We start from the raw sequence: 23,016 nt of genomic DNA, 5'->3' as shown, positions 1-23,016 counted from the left end.
TATAAGAGACAGGTTCTATACAGTGCATACTGTTCCAGAGCCAGGTAAGGAGTAAAATGTTCAAATATGGCAACAGTCAAAATTAACCCTAACAGTACTTGTAATAGGAAGTACAAAATACTTCTCAACATAAGCCAACAGGAATCACCACAGTCTGCTTGTATTACTGGGAGAAAGCCCAGTGAATCTCCCAGTGATCACATTTTACAAGCTAGAGCAGGTCTTTTCCTCAGCCATTTAGACTTCAGGAAAAAGTTTTTCACCAAGAGTGCAGTCAGTCACTGGAACAAGCTCCCCAGAGAAGTGGTCATAGCACCAAGCCTGGCAGAGTTCAAAGAGCAGATGACGCTCTTAGTCATATGGTTTAGCGTTAGGTAGTCCTATGAGGAGCAGGGAGTTGGACTCGATGATCCCTATGGGTCCCTCCCAACTCAAGATATTCTATGATTCTGTATCTATGTTTGCAGTCAACAAAATGTTAATAACATATTAATACTTTTCAAGAGGGTTTTTGGATTTGGAAATAACCAATCATGCCTCTTCTGCTTTTTCATTCATGTACGGACATCAGTACTTTGTAATAGGTCTCCTACAGTCTTCAGAGCATAGCTCTGGAACACTGCATATTGAACAGGTATTATGTACACAAGTTCCTAGTGCAGACAACAGCTGCACAGATTAAAGATTGATGGCAGGAACCAAGAATACCAACCAGCAAGCCCAACGTCTATGTTATAGGAAAGATGCCCCCAGAACTGCAAATCTCAGTGCCCTTTGCTCAATCCTGGTATGAGTGGCAGCCAGCTATATCCCAGCAATCTAGCACATCCCAACAATTTTGCACATCCTGGAATTGTCTTTCTGCATCAAGCAGAGAACCCAAACATTAGGACTATCCAGGATCCCTTAAGATAGCTAAAAATGAGAAAGGCAGAAAAGACTTCAATTCACAGAACTCCACATCTCCATTTGCAATACACCTCTCTGGAAATACACATTTCCACTCACAGACTTATTAGTTTAGTACAATCTAATCCTAGAGCCCCCTGCCCTCATGAGAGATGTAGGAGAACCCTATTGCTCTAAGTGATGCTTCTACACCATACACACACAAAACACGAGGAGAGCATTTAAGGGATATTTATCTTGGTTTGATTCCGTATAAGTGTTACAATGAGTTGTTAGTAATATATTATGGAGTTAAAAAACAAAATGAATGCTTTTTCAGCACCACAGAAGCTGTAGTCTTTCAAACCACTTCTCTAGGAATATGCTATCAGCATTTCTAGACAAGTACAGAGTTAACTCCTAGATAGAATACTTTATTACTTGAAAAACACACTGCTTGCTTTTACCATACCTCCCTAATAATATTATTTTAGTTAAAACAGTACATGTTTACTAAGCTATTAAATAAATTGATACACTTTAATACTAGAAAAAAGTTACTTTTTTTTTTTAAACACAAAACCTATGAAGTGGTAATCTAAAAAGTGTATTTCCATTTTATCTACTTACTGTTAATTCAGCCTATTAGCTAAGAATGTTTCATGTTTCCAAGTCAGAAAAGTCTCACGAACCTGAATTTATGAAATTAGATCTGCTTCTTGTGATTGATGCCTTCTTATCCCAATTATACTAACATTTTCATGTATACCTACTATTTCTCCCTACAGACTACTTTTGGATGACAGCTTGTTAGGTGGAACAGTTCCATAAGTTTGCTCCACTTCTCTATCCTGTAGGCAAACTTGTAAATTATTTAAGGCCTGTCCTCTTCACCTGTTACTAAAAAACTTAGAGGAAATTAGTGGTCTTCATAAAATCAATTTTTTTTTAATTGTTGTTTAAATTAGATTATTCAATGCATTCAGAAGTTACTGTGGTAATATGTGCCTTCTCATACAATACTAGGCTAGAATAACCATTTATTAACCATAGTAGAGAGTTGCATTTTATGATGAAACAATGTGACACACAAGTCAGTCTTCTGATTTAGTAAAATTTCCTTTACCAATACTACAGTAGAATATTTCATACACATCATGCCTCAAAACCATCTTCTACTTAAATACCTGATTATGTTTTTTCTTTACTTTGGAGAAGTGCTAAAAAGAAAATTGAAAAAAGAGAGACAAAATAAAGAGAAAAGACAAAAACAAACCGCAGAAAGCTTTCAACACTGGTACAGTCTCTTGGAAGGAAGCACTCCTCTTGTTCAGAGTCACCTAACATATATGTAACTCACTTTTTTGTTTATCCATCTCTTGCCACTGTTCTTGATCATCTGTCCATAGGCCCAGGTGAGCCTACCACACAGGGGTAGTGATAAAAGAAAACTAAATAAAAAAAAAACCAACAACCATCACTTTCAGTCCCCTACCTTCCTTTGCTTCCATTCGTGCCCTTGCACAAGACTTTCCCTAGATATCCTTCACCTCCCCACAAACTCTCATCAGTAACGCCACTCTCTTTCCTAATCTTGCAGTAAGCTGGCTCAGGTAATGAAGGTAGCACAAACATTTATATTTTTAATAGGACAAATAACTACACCTCCCTAAACTGTTCCCAACAGGGTAATACCACTATCTATGCTTGTACGAGTGAAGTGGCAGGACTGATGGGCTGGGGCTAGGACTTTACTGTTCAGTGAAACTGAGCTGTAATATCAATCTGTATACCTGGTCTTTCTATGTAAGGATTCACTCTTGCTATTCTTGTATTTCCATATCTAATTAAGTGAATATGCCCAAACTTTCTCCCACTTATGCAACGTTGCCCTTCTGTACAAGCAAAAATCTCACATTATTTGACACTGGTTTAAAATGAAATTGATTAGCAGAGGTTAGACAACCCCCACTGATAAAAACGTTGAATCCCTACTGTGTTGGCCACATACACAGGTAACAGAGCACTTGCCTCTGTATTGTGAGGTCAAGTAAGAGAACTATTTCAATTTCTCAGACTAAAACACAGGTCAGGTTCCTGTCGCCTTCTAATCTCTAAATCTAGCAAGAGGAGAAAAAAAGATAAAAACCAAAATAAGGGTATTTACTCTGTTTCTGAATGAAGACTATGTCTGGTGGAAGGGTTACCTGTTGTCTTACCTGGTCTTAATTTTATCCCTGCCTGATGCACAGGTTAATCTAATGCAGTGAGCTGCTAGGAAGACGTTGCCATTTCTTGCTAGTTTTATGCAAGCATCTTTTCTTATATTCTATTGTTAAATAATGCCTCCATGCAACTACAACCTGGTGGTTTGTCAGTGCTAGACTGAACATCCACCCAGGAATGCTAATGTAAGCCTGTTGGGCTCTGGGATGGGGTATACTTTTGCCACAAACCTCTCTTCCGGATGGTCAGTCCAACTTAAGCCCCACATTCTAGTCCTGCACCTGTAAAATTTTAACAGTCCCATTCTTACTCTAGCGTGTTCATGTGGCTTTAGTGTGTTCATGTTCCAGAACACAGTGGAGTACTATTTCCAGCTACAATTTCTGTTCTCCTGTACTACAAAACAATCATCAGCATATGAAATGGAAAACAGACTTTGAGGTGGGGTGGGGAAATCACTTCTTCCTTGGATATAATCTACTCCTTCCAACAAAAGGAAACTACAATAACCAAACCATTAACTCATAGGAGACCCACAGTTTCACCAAGCTTCATGACAAGTTCCCCTTGGAATCAGTGCATGGTACAGTTAGGGGACTTTACTGTCCTTGGAAAAGCCACATTTACTGCAATATAGATATTAAAAGAAAGTGTTAACTATTTGGTCCCAAACTCAGCCTTCACCTGTCAAAAAAGGGCTCACTTTCTCCTGATGCTGTAGGGCTATATCACCTAAATTTGGCTGTGTTACGCTTTAGTCTGATGGTCTCTCACACCCAGTGTTGAAGCTTACGAGAAGAGCAGGAAGCAGTGAAAAACCAAGACAGGTTTCCCTTGTACAAGAATAAATATTTTTAAGAAAATCCAAAGGTGCACTTTGTCATGTTAAAGGAGATGCCTAGAGCTGTCCCTTTAAACAGCCTCTTTTAGGACCAAAACCTTTTACATTCTCTTCCTCACAAGTATATGTTCACATGCTCTAATCTAATTTTAGAATGTCCTTCCTAGATTAATTTTTAAACTCAAGTCTGGATACTTTTTATCCTTTTTCTGCCCAGATAACACTGTTGAGTCTGTCTGTCCCACTACTGGAGACATCAAGGACATGGAAGTCAAACTGCCACAGGTTTGCATCCCACCCTTTCCCACAAAGAGCAGAAAAACCAAAACAAGATTCACCTTTGTGTTCAGGACACCACGCTTGCAGGCCAAGACCCATAACTTCCTACAGCATGCATGCTATTATATGTACTTTCTGTCACAAAGACTTCAACAAAGCCATGCTGCAAGATGTGAAAGAAACACAGCACTGTTCCCAAACTTTTACAGAAAAAAGAAGTATAAATAAGCATACCTTCCTTCGTTCATAAGGTAGCCAGTCCAGGCTTAGGCTTGACAGCATCTCTGTAACAGAGTAAACCTACCACAGACTTAAAAGTATAAATTCATAACTAAACCTTCTGGCACCTTTCTCTTTACTAGATACAATTCAACATCTGTAGCTTTAGCTATGCCTGATACAGCTCACAAGTAGGACAATTTTAACCAATGTCTGTTTATACACTTTTATTTAGAAGGGCCTTGTACCTGAAAGCCTGTATATAAGACATATCTTTTGAAAGGAAAGGAACACTTCAGACAACCAGTGGTGACAATGTGAGCTATTTAAGGAAGAAGTAGGGTACTTTAGACTAAGTCAGCTCTTCCCATTCCACTTGCAAACAGCTGGGAAGAAAAACCACAAACTGTTACAGTCATTAAAAAGGGATGGGGGAGGAATTAAGTCAGCCACTGATGGATCTTAAAGCCCCTTGCCAGAGCTGGGAGGTACAGCATGGATCGGTTCCTTTATTTTGCTGCCTAGAACTGCTACACGGTTTTAGTTACACATCACATTTCACTAGTTTTCCACTTGTGAGAGTTCATGCCCTAGACTGGCTACCTGGCTCATAGCAGTTCCAGCACAATACGTATTTATAACATTTTATAAAAACATATTTTAAAGCTATTAATTTAATGACCTTATCAGCCAAGCAGCAAAAAAGTGTGCATGTGTGCAGAACAGACTCTGCAAGTCCTATGCGATAACAGAACACACAACAAGCTAGAATATTGTATTTTTTACCTCTTACATTACACCAGATTTAAACAGCTTGCTCCTAGTGGTGCTCTTAGATCCACAGAGCAGCACGTTTTCCCACTGGTCTCTAGCAGTCTGTTGTTTCATGAATCAGAGCAAACCCCATGTTCAGAAGGTCACTGACAGGATTCATAAGCCACATGGTGCTCCTGTCAGCTCCCCTTCTTCCTCTTGAGACAGTCTCCAGGAGCTCCAGCGACCTTGCATACAGTCATGTTGCTAAAGCATGCTTCACACAACACAGCACCTTCCCCTCTGCTATCGCTTTTCCCCTCCACATGGTTGGTCTTCCCTGTACACTGTTTAACAAGTTGTAAAATTTAAGTATACTTAATCTAGGCCAAAGGAATTATTCAAAGTTACCATCATCTGCATGCTGTTAACTAACAGATTTATTTCATGAAGACTTTTCCCTCTTGCCCACACAGACAGAGAATCAAACAAGTCACATAGAAGTTAAAGTGCCAAATGCTGGAGAATTAAGAATATCACCACAAAGCGGTATTTCCAATGACACGAGTAACAATGTCCTCCAAATTCCAAGTGTTCAGTAAGTCTCCATTGCATTCCTATCACATTAGGAGGCTTTCCCAGAAACTAAAGGATTCTTTTTTTTTTTTAAAAAAAAAATAAAAATCTCTACAGCATGCCCACTGCTAAACCCAATTCATTCCTTCTCCAGCTTATCCATCCACATTCTTCTTTATATTTAGAAAAAAATACTGGGTTTTACATTCAGACTAGGACAGCTCATATCTTTTCTTTCTCTGTATACTCATGGCAGACCAAACTTCACAGCTTTGCTTCTCATCACTTTGCTCCACCAGTATGCCCACAGACAATGCCTGCAATGGACTATATTAAAATAAAAATTACCAAATTGGGGGGAAGGGAGGCAGACAGGGCATGGGTATTACATTTCAGCGCAGTCTGATTAGTTTTAAATATGCTTTCCAGTATATTTAGAGACTCTAAGACAAAAATAGTTAAGTAAAAGTTATCCATCTTAAACCAAGGTACTCAACTCCAAAAACAAAGCTGACATTAGTTCAAACTTGTATTACTTATGCACATGTGATAGGTTTGTTTGTGGTGGGCTTGTAGCCCCAAATAATGGCAAACAGCACTTGTAAACTGAAAGGAAGCTGTGCCCACAGACTACAAAGTATCAATATTCAATGCTGGTGAAATCCAATGGGAAACAAGCCTCACCATTGTGCCATGGTCGCTGAACAACTCAAACATAAACCACTTAAGTACTTCCAGAAGAAAACATTTTTATACATGCATTACACATGAGCAATCTGCAAAGACTAAACAGCATATACAAGGTAACCAAAGAGAGGTAATAAAGGCATACGGAAGACATTATACCTTTTTTTCTTCTCTGTCATCTCATTTTAGTAATTACCAGTTATTTCTACATATCTTAAGTGACTCACTTGTAAATAACAAGTACAGGAATAGAGTGATGGAACACACCATTAGTGCATGCATGGGGAGTTGGAATTCAGAAAAGTGAGTTCATGAATTATATTTACATTTACACTTTAGTCTAGTGATTAAACCAAAAGAGAAAAATCATAGGAATATTTGCCCTTATCTTAATTAGTAAGGCTGTTTATGCAGGCTGAAAGGTAAGCATGTGTTTGTTTCTCTATCTCATTTTTATTTATTACAGCTGAAGAACACTGCATTATCTGTAGCCTTCAAGTCATGAGAAGCCTCCAAACATAACTTTTGCAGAAATGGTTTTAAAAGTGACACATGTAGAAATTTCACATTTGATCCATACAGCGAGACGTTTTACCCAGAAAGAGTAAGGATCTCACTCAAAGATATGTAAGCATACAAAATAATCACAACTCATCCCCTTCAAGAACTTCTATCACTACCTTTTTTTGCCCCCTAAAATTTCTACAAGTAAATTTCATCACTGTAATTTCACTTATTTCATAAGGTGGCCCGCTGCCCGAATTCTTCCAAACATGAACGTGAGAGATCATTTGATAGAAGACATATACAGAATCTAAATTAGAATTTAAAAAACACCAACCATAAAAACACAACCCCAAAATCCCAAAACACCCAAAAAGTAACCTCCACACTATGTGCTTTGTCCCCGGGACAGCATGACAGGTGTTCAGAAACTGAAAAATTAATCCCATCCAATACTTCCCTCCCAGGCTTAAGTGTGTTTGATGTTCCTAGTACCACCAGCTCTAATAGACTATTGGAAGGGCATGTGACAATGAGTATTTCTCCTTTCTACAGTTTTGATACTGCAGCACAATAACTGCAATATCCAAGAATAATTCAGTATTTTATGTTATTTTTCTGATTTATTTAAACAACCACTATTATTTCTACAACCCAGGGCATCTTGTCAGAGTTCTTCAAATCCTGCAGATGATCTCCACATAACGTGGGAAAGTTTAACAAAACTAAGTTTTCCACAGCATAAGGTCTATGATACACATGGAACAACTGCATTTCTTTCTCTTTGCTCAGTAAGGAAGGGCTGTGGGTGAGGAAACAACACACCCTGACTTACGCCATCCCACTGCAGGGAAGGGACCTTCTGCAGAGGAACAGAGCAGGTCACTATGGTCAGTGGCACCACTGTGGATAAACCTGACAAAGTCCACCTGCCACAGCACCAAGCAGTAAGCTAACAAGAATTAGATCAGATAGCAGATCTACAAGTGTTTATAGTCCATGACTCAACATTCCCCCCCCGTACAGCGACCTTTAAGGAGGACAGGAAAAGGAGATGAGCATGCTTATATGTTAAATTCATACAATCCATTATCCAAAAGTGTAACTGATATCTGAGGCTCTGAATCTACTTAAGTAGCAGAACAGAAATGGCCTACAATATCCCCAAAAGGCCACAACAGAGGAAATTGGATTGTTTCTGTGCTCCTGGTAACTTGTGAAGCATGCGCAATATTCCTCAACAAAATAACAACAAAGTCATACAGTAGGAGACACAGAAATAGCATGATCATCAGCACAAAGAGGATATTTTAAGACCTGCTTTAATGCTTAAGTTCAGTTTTAGAGACAAAATACAGTTCATATTTGCCTAGACAAGGCTCTGAAGACATCAGATCCAGAAGAACCATACAGCACTGTAACTCAAAATATCCAGTATTACCCCAAAAAGCAGCATCAAACACTGTTCATCTCCCCTACTGCACATTAGAATACTTTGAAAACAAAACCAGAGCAGGGTAACGCAAAAATGAAGTTGCCTGGAAGGCCTGAAGGGCACAATGAACAGACCCTTTTTCATCAAGAAAATTCAGAGTAGAAAATTACTAATTATAAAACTTGAGGTCCAGAAGATAAAGTTGGGAAAGTGACCTTTTATGTATTTCAGATCAAAAACCAGCTGTGTCATATGTGTGCTGAGATAGCCTTGGACATGTGACAAACCAGCTAAAAAAAAAAAAAAAAAAAAAAGGTTGTGAACAAGCACTCGAGACAACTGTGTTGAAGAGCTATATCCAAAAGACACAGTCAAACTTTCATGTTTGATACTGCAATCCAAGGACAAGCCAGAGTTCAGTAAACAGTAAATGTGATTCTGCACAACCTTGTTATCTTTTCATCTTGACAGTTAAACCTATGTGAGGGAGTGCAAAGAGGATACAAAATGCTATCAGCACAGTTTACCAAATATTCTTTTTTGAATTTATTTTGTAGCAGGATAAAACTTCAGGTAGCAGAGAATTAAACACCTGTAAGTTGAGAGAACCAGGACTGATTCTTGAAAAGTCACCTTGACCTCCAGCAGCAAAGGGAAATTTTTCTTCAAGAAATTTTGCACTCTTATATGGCTACTGTTGAGCAGTTCAGACCAGATTTTCTCTTAGTACTGTTAGTTAAACAGAAGTGAATAGCAAAGGTGCGTAGATTCTTCCCTTCTTTCCCATAAATAAGTAGCTCCTAATAATAGGGCCTAGGGTAATGGTTTTAAACTGAAAGAGGTTAGATTTAGGTTAAATATTAGGAAGAAATCTTTACTGTAATGGTGGTGAGACATGGAAACAAGTTGCCCAGAGAAGCTGTGGCTGTCCCCTCCCTGGCAGTGTTTCAAGGCCAGGCTGGAGAGGACTTCAAGCAACCCGGTCTAGTGGAAGGTGTCCCTGACCATGGCAGGGGGTTGGAACGAGATGATCTTTAAGGTCCCTTCCAACCCAAACCATTCTGTGATTCTAAGTAACAGATAAAGGACATGCTTCAGGTGGTTTTGCCTTTCCACCACATAACCATACACGTCTTCTCCATTATTCAGGGAGTTCTAGGACTTTTAACATATCATCTTAGAATTCTGGTGAAATCTTGACCCTGAAGTCAACACGACCATTCCTTCCAATTTCCAAAATTTTCACATTTATCTGTGGTGTTCCTCCTCTCCAATCCCCACCCCTTTTATATCATTATATTCTTGTTTTCAACTTTAGCTTCTTATCCTCCTTCTCACATATTGCCCAAGAGAGATTTTGCTTAACTCTTGTGAAATCACCTTCATCGCTTCAAGATATGATTGTTATTCAATATTATGATTGTTATTAAAGAAAAATTAAGCTATTGTCCTAGCTGCACATTTAGGAAGCACAGACTAGTACCTGAAGTCTTCAACTCTTACAAAAATAGGAGGAGAAGGATGCTCTTAGGTATGAGTTACAGGGTGTTTCCACAAGCTAGAAATGGTCAAATAAGACTATTCATTGATTTAATCAGCCTTTAAAGGATATTTTCATTGTTGTGTAATTAATTAAGCACCTAAAATTCTAGTAAGCAGAAGAAAATTAGCTACCTCAACGAGGGGCCCATGTTCTATTCTTTACATGAGGGGAAAAAAAAAAAATTAAAAAAAAAATCACAAAAGCAAGTATACTGCAAAATAAGGTCGATGCAGAAGCAGCCCAAATGGTTCCAGAAAGTGCTGTGCAGAAGGAGTTGTTTCCAAGTTTGATTGTAGTTTTGTCCTTCCCCACCAAACTCAGCCCAGTTACAGGGCTGGCAGAACACACTTGCTTAGACACCACCACCCACCGGGAATGCCTGCTTCTCTTGCTGGGAGCTGCATTTCTAGAAAAATGGCCACAAGCAGGAGATGAAACAGGTGTAGGAACAGAGGAGGGGGGGGGGTGTTTAGGTTTGGGGTTTTTTTTACATGATGGTTCTCATGTACTCACCACCTTTTTGATACCTGCAAAAACTCTGAAGTGAGTGGAGAAAAAAAAACATCACTTAGACAAGCAATTTTTTCCATGAAAAGCAAGCAAAACAACTATATTCAAACAAAGTTGAGGGCTACAGACAATAAAATGGAGGCCTAGACCCTATACTTTATACTGCCTGAGAAATTAAGGCAGAAACCAGTAGCTTGATGTTCTTCCCTGCTGTTTTCCGTTGGTTTTTCACCTTTTTATCAGCAGTGTAATCAAGACAGAAGAAGCACCAAAGAACAAAGCATGACTCCCATCCTGGCAAAAAGAAGGGGGAACAAGACGTAAGTGGAAGTGAATGGACTACTTATGGCAATTATTGTAAAATATTTTTCTACTGCCTGCCTTAATGTAGCTCCTTTCCTACCAAAAGGCCTACAAATAGTTCTGAGAGGTTCCTTTCTCTGAGGAGAAAGAAAAACTGAAATAAGAATATGCCATGAAGATAAATTTTCCCAATGCAAGCTACAGGAAACATGTAGAGGTCAAATAAAACTATTATTTGCCTTTTCAAACACTATTTTCTTCAGCTGCTAAATAAAAACATTATGAAGCCATTTTACAGAGTGAAATTTAACCTTATATTAACCTTCTGTATTAAGTAAACAAACCTTTCTAGCCAATAAGCATCTCTGTGAACTCTCCAAGATGATAAGCAATACCTTAATTACATTCATTTACATGACTTTGAAATTGTTCCAGTCCAAAGTCAACAACTAACAAGGTCAAAGAGTATGGAAATGTAAAATAAGGAGAAATCCATAGTCGGCCAGTTTACACAACCATGGTGCAGCATCCTTTCTACTCAGTTTGTAATGGGTCAGGCATACCAACCAAGTGTTCACCTTTTCATCTATTACATCAAAAAAGCAAATCCTCTGAAACAGCAGAGACTGAGTGCATCCTTTCTTTTTTTTGACAACTATTCAAAGTTGAAAACAATGGACACTTCAGAGTTGTTTTTAATGCCTAATGGCCAATCAAGCGGTATGAATCTCTTATGCAAATATTTTAGAATATTATAACTGAAAGGCACAATACAAAAGAAGAGATTTTTTAAAATGCATCCAATTCACTGACAATTACAGAATATTTAGTATAGTGCCATTATATTCAGTAATGCTAAACTGAATAGTTTTGTTGGGATTTATCCAATGATGAAAGTGCAACAGTAGAAGAGAAGCCACCATATTGACTCCACACCACTCTACTTCATGAACTCCCCAGACTCAGAGAGAAGCCCAAGCCCAATAAAAACCACTGCTTAGACTTCCACTTTCAGCAACTAGACTATATCCTTAAGGTATGGGGAGAAAACATTCTGTGTTTAGTCTTGAGTACAATCTTTAACATGCTACCTGAAAAACTATTATTCAATCTGTGCTATGCTTAGAGCAGGAAATGCTAATTATACTCAAGCAGCAATTATAAGGATTTTATTATAACTGTTGCAAGAAACTTGAAAAAGTATGTTCTGCCCTGAAACAGCAGAAAAGCAGACACAGCGTCCATCCCATTCCCAAGATATTAGATAATAGCTCAAGTATGATCAATAGCAATCAAATTAGCCAAAATATAGCATATACACACACACTGCACTAATGGATCATTTCAGGATTATATTATAACCATGAAAATATTACAAATACGCATGTATGAAAATCTAAAGTACAGATTTTGGATTTAGGCAATCCCATATCAATGCACTGCAGCTGACAACATTTTCTTAGTATTAAATTAGATAAATCTCCCTGCACCCTCACTTTACTAGCCAAGCACTTTTTACACAACTCTCAAGCCAACAACCTTCTGCAATTTAAGTATGATTTAGTGCAAGAGAAGCAATGAGTATTATAAAATTTATGCTTGTTCACCTTCTCTCCCCATAGAGAAGGGCAAGATATTTTTTCATGTAAATATGTATTAGATCCAAATCATTTAAATAGATATTATTCCATAGAGAACATGATGCTGCATATGCCCATTTCAGCTCCATGTTACTAAATAAACTGCAAGATAATGATGCTGCCTTGCTCATCCTAAAGGACACTGAAAATATTTCTAGGCATTTCAAACAGAAGTAAAAGGAAGACACTTTCACAAGAAAATAAAAACTAAGGTGTCTCTTACAAAGCTAGATAAGTTGAAGACAAGTTATTTGTAAATCACAAATTAGTCATCTCTTCAGGAGGGGGCCATAACTGTTAAAAGCTCAGGTACCTGGAACAGTCTTTACAGTATGAATACCAAGTCATTACTATCATCAATTTCTATTTTCTTTTAAATAAAGCAAGGGAAAGAAAAATATTTGCAAGGAGAAAAAACAAGATACTTTAGACAGGTGACTAAAATTAATGTAGCAATGTTAAATGCAAGGTGCCAAATGTTAATGCAGTTTTATTTCTCAGTTATATTTAGCTACAAGTGTCACTGCTTAAATTGCGGAGAGAGAAAATAGGGATAACTTAAACCTATGCCTTTTAAAAATGAGAGCTTTAGGCATTACTTTTAAGTGAGCACATATATCTCACTGCTTTTCACAAAATACAAATGAAGTTAATCAGCATGTTACCACAAAATACATTAACAATTTAATTCAGAGTCATGTATTTACTTAACGTGAGGAAGATTGTCATTGGTCTTGAAGCATATCATTTGGGTCACTGTCAGTTATCTTACAATACAGTCTGACCTCTACTTGATTTTAAAATAGGATAATCACCTTCAACTATGTATGAACCTTGAACATTATCAAAAACAGGTTTATTGCATCAACGATTTATTAATAGTCTTATATTAATAGTAACATAACTTTGACTTTACAGAGTCATAAAGATGACGAGAAACACAGTCAAGACTTAATGTGCTACCTATTTTATTTTAGGCTTATAAGGCAACCTCATGATACAATCAGAAAAACCATCCAGAAAGTAACAGCTACACAGGAGAGAACAACAGAATACACATGTATCATCTCAGTTAAACAACTGAGAGGGAAGGATAAAGAGAGCGTAACAAAGTTGAGATAAATACTGAAACCTTTTAAGTACTGAAATTCTCCTCTAGCCAACAGGACTTGGAACTGTAAAACTGCTTGTGCCAAGGCAGGTAACGTCCTGACAAACACATTAACAGCAACTGCTATAAAGAAAAGGTGTGTGCCTTACACAGGAGCGCATTAAGTGAGATTCCCCTTCCAAGCAAAACACTGTGAGACGACCAAAGCCTACAGGTTTGCATTCAAAGCAAACCTGAGGAAGGAGGAAACATTCCTCCCGGACCTTTCTGATTCAAAACAATTGCCGCAGCAGCCCTGCCACGTTGTTCATGTTGCACGGTCACTTTTATAGCTGTTAGCCCCATTACAACACAGTTGACAGTTCAAACAAAGAGCAACTAAGAAAGTACAATATTCTATAACTGGCATTTACAGCATCGGCCTTGGACTTCTACTCTTTACCAGACAGGCACACAAATCAATCTACCAGCTCACAAAGGTGTGCTTTTTTAACCTCTAAAACAGATGGGATTGGCCAGAAATGTCTGGCATGTCAAACTGCTAATCACTGCTGCCCTTTGCACAAAATAACCCACTTAAGTTGAGGCATGGTTGCACTGTAACAGACATTAGTCTGTGGGAAACCCATTTAACTGTCACATACTCCTGCCACTCCTGCTCTCCCTTAATTAAGCCTAATGCCTTGTGCTTTGACCTTTTGTTCTAGCCTATTAACCCTATCTAGTACAAGTTCAAATATGTTAAACTTAAAAGTTTGCTGTAAAATATTAAATGCCAACCTACAGAAAGAACAAGGGGCATTTCTCTACCCTTTAAGTTACCAATCCCTTTACCAAATTTCCTAGGCTGACAAAATGGAAGCACTATGCAAGTCCCCAAAGACAGGTTATATACAAATGCTAATCAGTTTCACAGCAAAAGAAGTGGAGTTACTTCCACTTGCAAAGCCTACTTTTTCCTCTTCAGAGGAAAAGGAAGGGAAAAAAGTGAAATTTCTGTTTGCAACTTCATATCCTCAGGCTTTCAGGTTTTTATCTGACAAGAAAGCATATACTATCAGTCAAAATCACACTACACTCATTTGCTGTTCTCTGAAACCTATCATTAAAAATAAGACATAATTGGTTTACAGTGACCAATTCCCCAATTAAAGGCTGCCTCTGCCAACATTGCTCATGCTGAGTCACCACCTTGTTCTTTTGACAAAATAGTTATACTTGCTATTAGTTTTTAAGTCTCATCTGCATCTTCTCATGAGTTGCATCTTCTGAAGTTTCTCAGGCTTGCATAAACTTGAACAAGGAAATAAAATTATAAATTTTAGGTCACTGCTACAGACTTTTCCTTTGATGCAAGCTCAACTTCAGCATGACTGCCTTGCCCTCTTCTGTCTCTTACATCATGAAGATTATACAGCATCAACAAGATCAACAGTTATGTAGGCAAACGAGTGTACTCTTTCGGAAAAAGACCACCCTGATGGTCCAGAACTCTAACTTAAAACAAGAAATCTAATTCCAGTGATAAAAACAAACCTCTGATCAAGACACAATTCTACGGCACATAAAAGCTGTTTGCATTGCATACTATTGTAAATTTGTGTACCAACATAGGTATTCCACGATTAGTCCTTATAACCAATAAACAACCTGTTCCCCACCCCCCAAAAAAATAGTCAAGACATCGAACATAACTGTTTCATAATGTTGGTTAGAAATGGAAAAATGAATGCAAACTGTGTCAGGATTACCAGCCATGTCATACACTGAGAAACACATTTTCTGAAATCTTTAGCTTAACCACCTTACTGACAAGCTGAATAGTTGGTGCAAAGACCCTTATTTACAGCTTACACTCCCACAACTCTGACTAACAGAACTGCTTTTAAACAGAGGTGACTGTCTTGAAACAAAACTTTGAACCACTTGAACTATTTTTTAATATGTGAAATATTTCAAAAAGCTTGTTGCCACAAAATCCACTATCTCCTAATTTCCGTTAAGGCTGTGTAAGTGACCATCTCCCGCTGATCAAAACAATTTAAGTTTTAAATAGCTAATTAATTATGATTTAATTTCAAAGTGCCTATCTTACCAATTCAGATACCAGCAAAGAGTACAATTAACTCTCCTGTAACTACAGTTGTTCAGAAAACTAACAACTAAGTACTACAGTGACGCTATACAACTTTTTTTTTTTTTTTTAGGAATCAAATAGGAAACATTATGGGAAAAAAAGAAAATGGATTCTTCATCCTGATCTCCCTTTTTTTACAAAACACTCATTCTGGATAAATCCAAGTCTCCTCAATTTAAAAAGTGCAGATATTTTCTAGTAAGCTCACTTTGCTATATGCTTCCATGTTGGAGATGCTCAAACTACAGCACACAAGATCAGTGCTGTATTCAAATGAAGTCAAGCAACATATGGATTTATTTAAAAAAAAAAAAAAGAAAAAAAAAAGAAATACATATCCTTGCATCTGCAATCTGTGTCATTACAATGGATATGCGAGAAGTTTTGCAGGCTGGGATTTGGTATGACTGCCTCCAGCTTCTAGACCTTCTCTACTAATGCTCACAAAGTTGCCACTGGAGGCAATGCAAATGAGTCCTAAGAGAGACAAGAAACAAAACAACAACTGCTTGTCAACCATTACATGCCCAAATTGTATTCTTTATGCTCATCAGCATTCTCAAGTTCTTAGGCATGCATGTAGGCCCACCGAGGACAGTGGGGCTACTCAAGTGAATAAAATTACTCACAAACCAAAGTGCATATACATAAGCAATCACTGGACAACACTCAGGGAATTATTCCCTGGTATCAAAGAAAATAGGATTTAGGAAATGGGAACCAAGGGAGCAGATCTAAACAAAATGACAGTGGTGCTAAATGTCTACAAGCCACTGTAATATAGTATCTAATAATGACTTTACCATGACAGTCCCTTGCCACAGAAGCTCAATTCGGAATTGTTTTATTTTTAAAAAAATAAGATAGATTGTAACACAGTAAATTTTACTTAATCTTCTCTTTCACTCTGAAATTACATGTAAATCAAGTTCTTCACTAGCTGCTACCTTCCAAACACGTAAACTAAATCTTCAGGACTTACCAGCAAACTCCATACAAAAAGTTCAAACGCTACTAAAATACTTATTTCTCTTTAATCAGCACACTAAAAAAAAATTCTTTTACTGTAAGAGAGATTAACTTGAAAATTTATCACTTCAAAACATACTATAATCCTGAAAGACTTTTACATGGCAGACAGATTTCATGAGAAAGAAGAAACCTCAAACCAAAGAGAAAGGTATATAACCCAAACAAATTATTTACCTTGAAAGTGGTTCCATCAGGAAAGCTCTTCCTTCAGGAGTCCAAGGATGCATTAATTTTCTTCCTCAACAATTCCATGCTTGATCTGAAAAGAACAGCAGAAATTGTCCTATGGAAGTCTGCATACCCATCCAATATACTTCTATCTACTTTCTTATTGTCGGTGTCGACAGAGAGCAATGCTTTATTTCAGCTAGTAAGAATTACAAATAACATTTTTATTTCAGAATAAAAACACAGCTCTAAACTTCAGATATCAAAGTCTTCTGAACAGACCCATCAGTAAAACAAGTAGAAACAACTTGCACTGTCTAGACTTGTATTGACTAACTACATGGACAGTATTTCTGCAAGAACAAAATCCACATTCAACTCTCATTCAAAGCCACAGTCCTTTTTCTTCCTTTCATTCAAAAAACAGCTGTGACATGAAAGCCGTCCTTCCTATGTAGTGATTACTGATTAACACTTCAAACAGGCACCTATGAATGTAAAAAAAATTAATTTTTAAAAAGTCCCTATAATTTTTATATATATATATATATATATATATATGGGGAGAGAGAGAGAGAGAGAGAGAGACACACAAGGAAAAGACAAGAACATAGTATGATTGGTGAATGTAATACTAAATGCCACACAGTTAGCTAAAAAACCCTATACCCGTAGAAATAATAATATTTGCTTTTGACATATTTAGGAATTAAATAGTATATACTATTATAGTTACAAGATGTTATCCATCACAAACATCACCTTAAAAATTCTGCTCAGCACTTCTTTGTTATTCCCAAGTGAACTTTTGCTAGAAGATGCAAACTTACTGTTAGGCCAGATCACTGCTATTAGTGCTATTTCAGCCTTGTTATTGTGACGAACCTCATTATTAAAGGTCTTCTGTCACCAAGTTACCACCCAAGAAGCAAGTTTATTATGCATCAAGAGTCAAATTTAAACTATGATAATATAAAAAACCCCACGCAAAAATAAGAGTTTCTCCCCTGTTTGGCTGAACTTTGACCTCCTCTTGCTTGGCAGAGGGAGAGTTCCTCTCATCTTTTCCACACCTTTAGCTTCTGTTCTCACAATAAACTGCGTACAAGAGCTTTTCAAACAGAATTTCTCCAGCACGGAGGACCCCACAGGTGGCTACAGGTGGGCGGGGTGGAGAGGGGCCGAGTGGGAAGTGTGTGCATTGGGGACAGCTCTCAGCATTTCCCCCTTCTGCAAAAACACTTGCGCTAAAGCCAGTTTAGAGAAAACATATAACTGACCACTGCGATGTGCTACACGGGAGAAAATAGAAAAAAATACCAGTGTTGATAGATGGGTCAGCATCCAAAAGAGACCTACTCAAAGCTTTCAGGTACATGAAATAACAGGAGCATGCTGGACTACTGCCAGCATCAACACCCAACAAAAACAATAGATCCAATTAAGCCGAAAAATACGTAAATACCCTGAAATACTACATACAGACATATTTCAAATCCTTCCCCTACATACATCACAAAAGAAAAAAATTTGCACCGCTGAACAGTAGCAATCATCAACATTTGAATTTAATCAGGAAAAAAATATAAAGCTACCACTGCAGTTAAAATAAACAGAGAAATGACAGGTACGGTGACAAATGTGAAAATAAACATAGTTCAAAGCCTTCCCGACCCCATTTTCACCATAAAGGCAAATAAGCTGGATGTGGAAACTTTTGTGACCAAAGGAAAAAAAGGCACAAGAGGTCCCTTAGAGCAGAAGGAAGCAGCATTTTTTTAAAAAATGCATTCACCTTTTCAAGCTACCTTAATTTGAGAAAAATAGTTCATACCAGCATTTCTGTTCTATACTATACATGTAGACAAAATGTTTTCCACCACTGACAAGTCGTTCTATTTAAGTATTCCTATTTCCAAGAGAAGACAGATTTCGGGGGGGGAACACCCACCACCCAACAAATGCCCTGCACTGCACTGCCATCAAGGTTCAGCGCATAGACAGGATTTCCTTTAGGTCAGCATTAAACAGTCTTTTCTGCATTGTTCCAAGTGACTACAAAAGGTTTATAAGAGTTCAGAGAAAAGAACAAAAGAATTAATTGTTTTTTCTAGGGAAAATTCCAAATTCCTCCAACACTATTTCAAAACATAAAAGAAACCCCACTTTTCAAGAATAATACTTTATTCCCCAAAACTTCAGATCTGGATCACTTGCTTTACACATCTTGCAGGGTTTTTTTGAATATTTGTTTTGTATTATAAACTGCTGAAAGCGGGACAGGTGATGACATGAATAATGCCAACAGCACAATGTGAATGATCATTTCTTTCTACCTTTGAGGCAAGTCCTGCTTTCTACATCACTAAAAAGGCCTTTTCAATTTCCATTCCCACTCCATTTTCATAGCAGGGTGGGACACAGAGAAGTAGAAAGCCCACAGCCATGAATCTTAAAGTTCACTGTGAAAAAAAATCAGCATCAGAGCAGCAGTACCAGCATAGTACCAGCGAGAACAAAAATACTGTTCTTCTGCAAACAAGATATACTACTTAAACACATTTCAACACAGAAATTCACTAAGCACTTTGAGGCAAATTAAATACTCCCCTATTTGTTTTCAAACAATATTTTCAGTGGAGACTGAAACACATTCTACATCTAGCACCTGATCTCTTATGATGACTCCCTCACAGCTTACTTTGAGACATCTAAGGGCAGCCCACCAGAAGTCTTCCCTAACACTGAGCTTGTTTTCTACGCTAAACTCAACCTCTTAGAAACTGACAACTAACAGAAGATCTGTAGCTTGTGCTTTTAATCTGATTTTGTCTATAAGCGAAACTGGTTTTCCTCTGCTGAAGGCAAAGAGTATTTAGAAACAAGTGGTATGAAAATAGTTTCTCTCAAGGTAGGCAGTTAAACAGGAGCAATGAGCTTCAGTAAGAATTTAAATATGAGAAGATTATGCCAGGAGGTGTCTGACCCAAACTGAGATGGCTGGCAACTGCTTCTTCCCCTTTCTACACATGAATACGTGAGTCTCAGTTCCTATTCTCCTTCTTCAACCATCAAGCCAAGTGACCTGCAGCAGACAGCCAAATCAATTACCAAATTAATTCTTTCAAGTGCTAAATAGGTCCGTTAACATTTCTAAGTATTTGAAATAAATAATCCAGAAACACTAAAGTGTAGGCATTCATCTTTACCAAAAGAATCTCTCTGCCTGCTTTTTCTGAGGCGGATCTTCCCATCAGAGGATATAAGAAAGCTTCTATGCGATCACAGATGTCCACCCAAAGCAAAACCCTAACACTATAACATCCAAAATCAACACCACAAGCCTTTTAAATACTTTCCTCATAACTTTCCTCTTATTTGCCATAGGCAGGCCAGCGCAGTTCAGATAGTTACTGCTCTTATCGTTTTGGCCTGCTGGCAGGAAGAAAGAGCAAACCACAAATGCTGCTACCATTAACCTTTTTGTCTTTAGTTTAAGACTGTTTATACAGACTGTCAAGTTTATGGTTTTTATCTTTTTGTACATTTGAGCATATTCTATCATACCTTTTCCTCCTGTTCAGGCTTCATTCCCTACCTACATTATCTTTCCACTTGCCTTGTCATTAAACCCCTGCTGAGCAGTAATGATTTATACTTCAGAATTTGCACTTCTTGTCCCAAAAGGGTATTTATCCTTTTTTAATCCATAGGATAGTTATCCCATTTATCCTACCTATTGCTCGTCACCCAGCCTATCGCTCGACGTGTGCCCCAGCAGCTGGGAGAAAGCATGGCTGAGCCCAGCCTCCCCCGCCCGCAGGCCCTCCGTGTGGGAGGTTGGCCACCCAAGCCCCACTCGCAAAGGGGCTGGTGGCCCCACGCCAGGCACCCAGCTGGAAACCCCACACCCTCCCCAGTCTCTCTTCCGGAACCCCTCTGCTCCCCATACATTCGTATACAGGAAAAAATACTGCAAGACACTGGGGTTTTGAGGTTCAGTCAAGTTCTGAAGGCCCATTCTAAAAGTAACAAAATATTACAGCCTTCATGTCTTCTGACAGCCCTGCAAGGAGTTGTCAAGCACAACCCTGAGCAAGACAGCTGACTGTGGGAAATGCAACTCCCTGGCTTTGCCTTGGGCAAGTTTATACATGTGCTGGGCACAACGCAAAACAGTTTATCTTTTAACATAGTAATGTCCCGCACTGTCACTGGTAAAATTAACAGTGCCCTCACCACTAACAATAATACAGCCGGATTACAGAAACCTTTTGCCAACATTCAAAGCCAGAAAAATAAATCCAGCACTGAAAAGACAAAATAAGCTTTAAGCAAGCAAGTCTTTGTCAATTCTTTTAAACCAATCCCTCATTAAGCAAAAGCTACAGGCAAATATGATCACCATAAAGTTAATTCATGTTTGAGTTCTATAACCTTTACAGAATCATATTAAAAAAAATTTCTCAGTGCCTTTTACAGAACAGATTCACCCTCAACACAGCTATCAAACACTGCAGCTGATTAATTGGTGACAAACACTGGCTTTAAGTTTACAGTACAAAAACATTACTTCACTTTTACTTCTTTATCAACATAGTTTTTATGACTATAATAAGTTATAGTTACTTTATTTTCCTCCGATTTTGATTAGCACACCTTTCACTTGAGAAAGGGAAACAAGTACAGGGAACAGAAAGGAAGCGCACGTTTTCATCTGGTAATTTTCTACCTTTAATAGAAAGAAAATAAAAAATCCATCCAGTACAGTTTGACAGCATCTTATATTCTGTGTATGCATGGTCTGAAACCCACTGACAGCTCTCACTCATTAGATAACTCAGAGCTGTAGGCCAGCCTAAGAGGGGGTCAGATTTAACCCCTACCTGAAACACACAGTCACTATGTGTTACCTCTTCCATCTCACTCAACACGAAACGAACAGCCTTACATATGCATTTCACTCATGACACACTTGGTGTCTTGCTTTGGAGTGTCAATGCCAACTCTATGTCAAGAGACCACTGATAAAATAACAAGTTAGACTTCTCAACCATGAGTTTGGGAAGACAGTTGCCTTAGACTGCAGAAGCCCCAAATCTGCCTGAACATCGTTCTGAAAGAGAACTTTTGCTCTCCAAGATGTCAACTCTTGCTACCCGTATAGCAACAATTACTCAGATGCCATTATATCAGATTTTAACCACAACTTATCCTCAGCTCAGAAAGCTTTTGTCATATGGCACCTTCATGTGTCACCTCCCAGTGTGTTCAATCAGCCCCAGAAACAGTGAATTGCATTTGAGTATTAAAGAAAAACGTTTTCTACCACTGGCTCAGGGATACACCACCCCCCTTTCCACAAGTGACTGCTTCCTCCCCGCGGGTCTCTGAAGACCGGATTCGCACTCTTTGTTAAATAAAGCTTTACAGTATCTCTGAACATTTATAGTGCCATGACTCAGTTAAATTCTAATCAGCCTGTGAGCTGTCAGACACTGCAGGCAAGTCCCCTCAAAATAAAACAAGGAATAATATAGTCTCCAGATTCCAGAGAGATGAAGCAGAAGAGGACAACTTCCACTTCAGCTTTCCTAACGACAACATAATGCCAAAGCCAGAAATCGCACCGTTTTTTCAACATCTTCAACACGTGTCAAGCATTTTAGCCGATTTATTGTTTAAACTAAAAACCTAATAAATCATCAGAATCTGCAACACAGGAGACGAGAGAGGTGCAGCACAGACACAGGGCTGTTTGCACATTACAAAGCTGTCCCTTATCCTGCCTGCACTACGTTTCTCTAGGTTTCCCTACCTCCCAACTTAAATCACCAACTGACACTTGCAAAGAACAGCCTCAAAGAACACGTTCCCTAGGGAGAAAGGGAGGGGGAAGGGGAGGGAAAAAAACCCCAACACCTTTAAAGGGCTTCAGGGACACAAAAACACGTCTGAAAAAGTAACCTTTAGTCTAGAAAGGCAACAGCGACGTCCCTAAGGAGCCCGAAGCGATGAGAAGGCATCTTTGGGGGAAGCAGGGAACCGAGCGTGTGCCACCACCAAGAGGCCACGGCGCTGGCACCCACGGCGCTGGCACCCACGGCGGCGTGGCCTTGCCCGCCGCGGCTACCGGGGCGGCGGGAGGCGGCGGGGAGCGAGGC

General features: G+C 38.5%; 1 protein-coding gene across 3 annotated transcripts in view; it reads right to left on the bottom strand.

The window, feature by feature from the left end:
* The window catches only part of NRIP1 (nuclear receptor interacting protein 1), a 71,708-nt gene extending 54,765 nt beyond the window's left edge, over positions 1–16,943 (bottom strand). For all 3 annotated transcript variants that reach the window (XM_026844797.1, XM_026844752.1, XM_026844771.1), the window contains exon 1: positions 16,859–16,943. The gene's annotated coding sequence lies outside the window, so the exon portion shown is untranslated. The remainder of the gene's footprint in view (positions 1–16,858) is intronic.
* Between the last annotated feature and the right edge of the window lie 6,073 nt (positions 16,944–23,016).

This window comes from Athene cunicularia (genome assembly GCF_003259725.1).
Source record: "Athene cunicularia isolate RWA chromosome 1 unlocalized genomic scaffold, athCun1 chr1_part1, whole genome shotgun sequence".
NCBI lineage: Eukaryota > Metazoa > Chordata > Aves > Strigiformes > Strigidae > Athene > Athene cunicularia.
The sequence above is the reverse complement of the archived record's forward strand: the minus strand, read 5'-3'. Positions and strand labels throughout refer to the sequence as shown.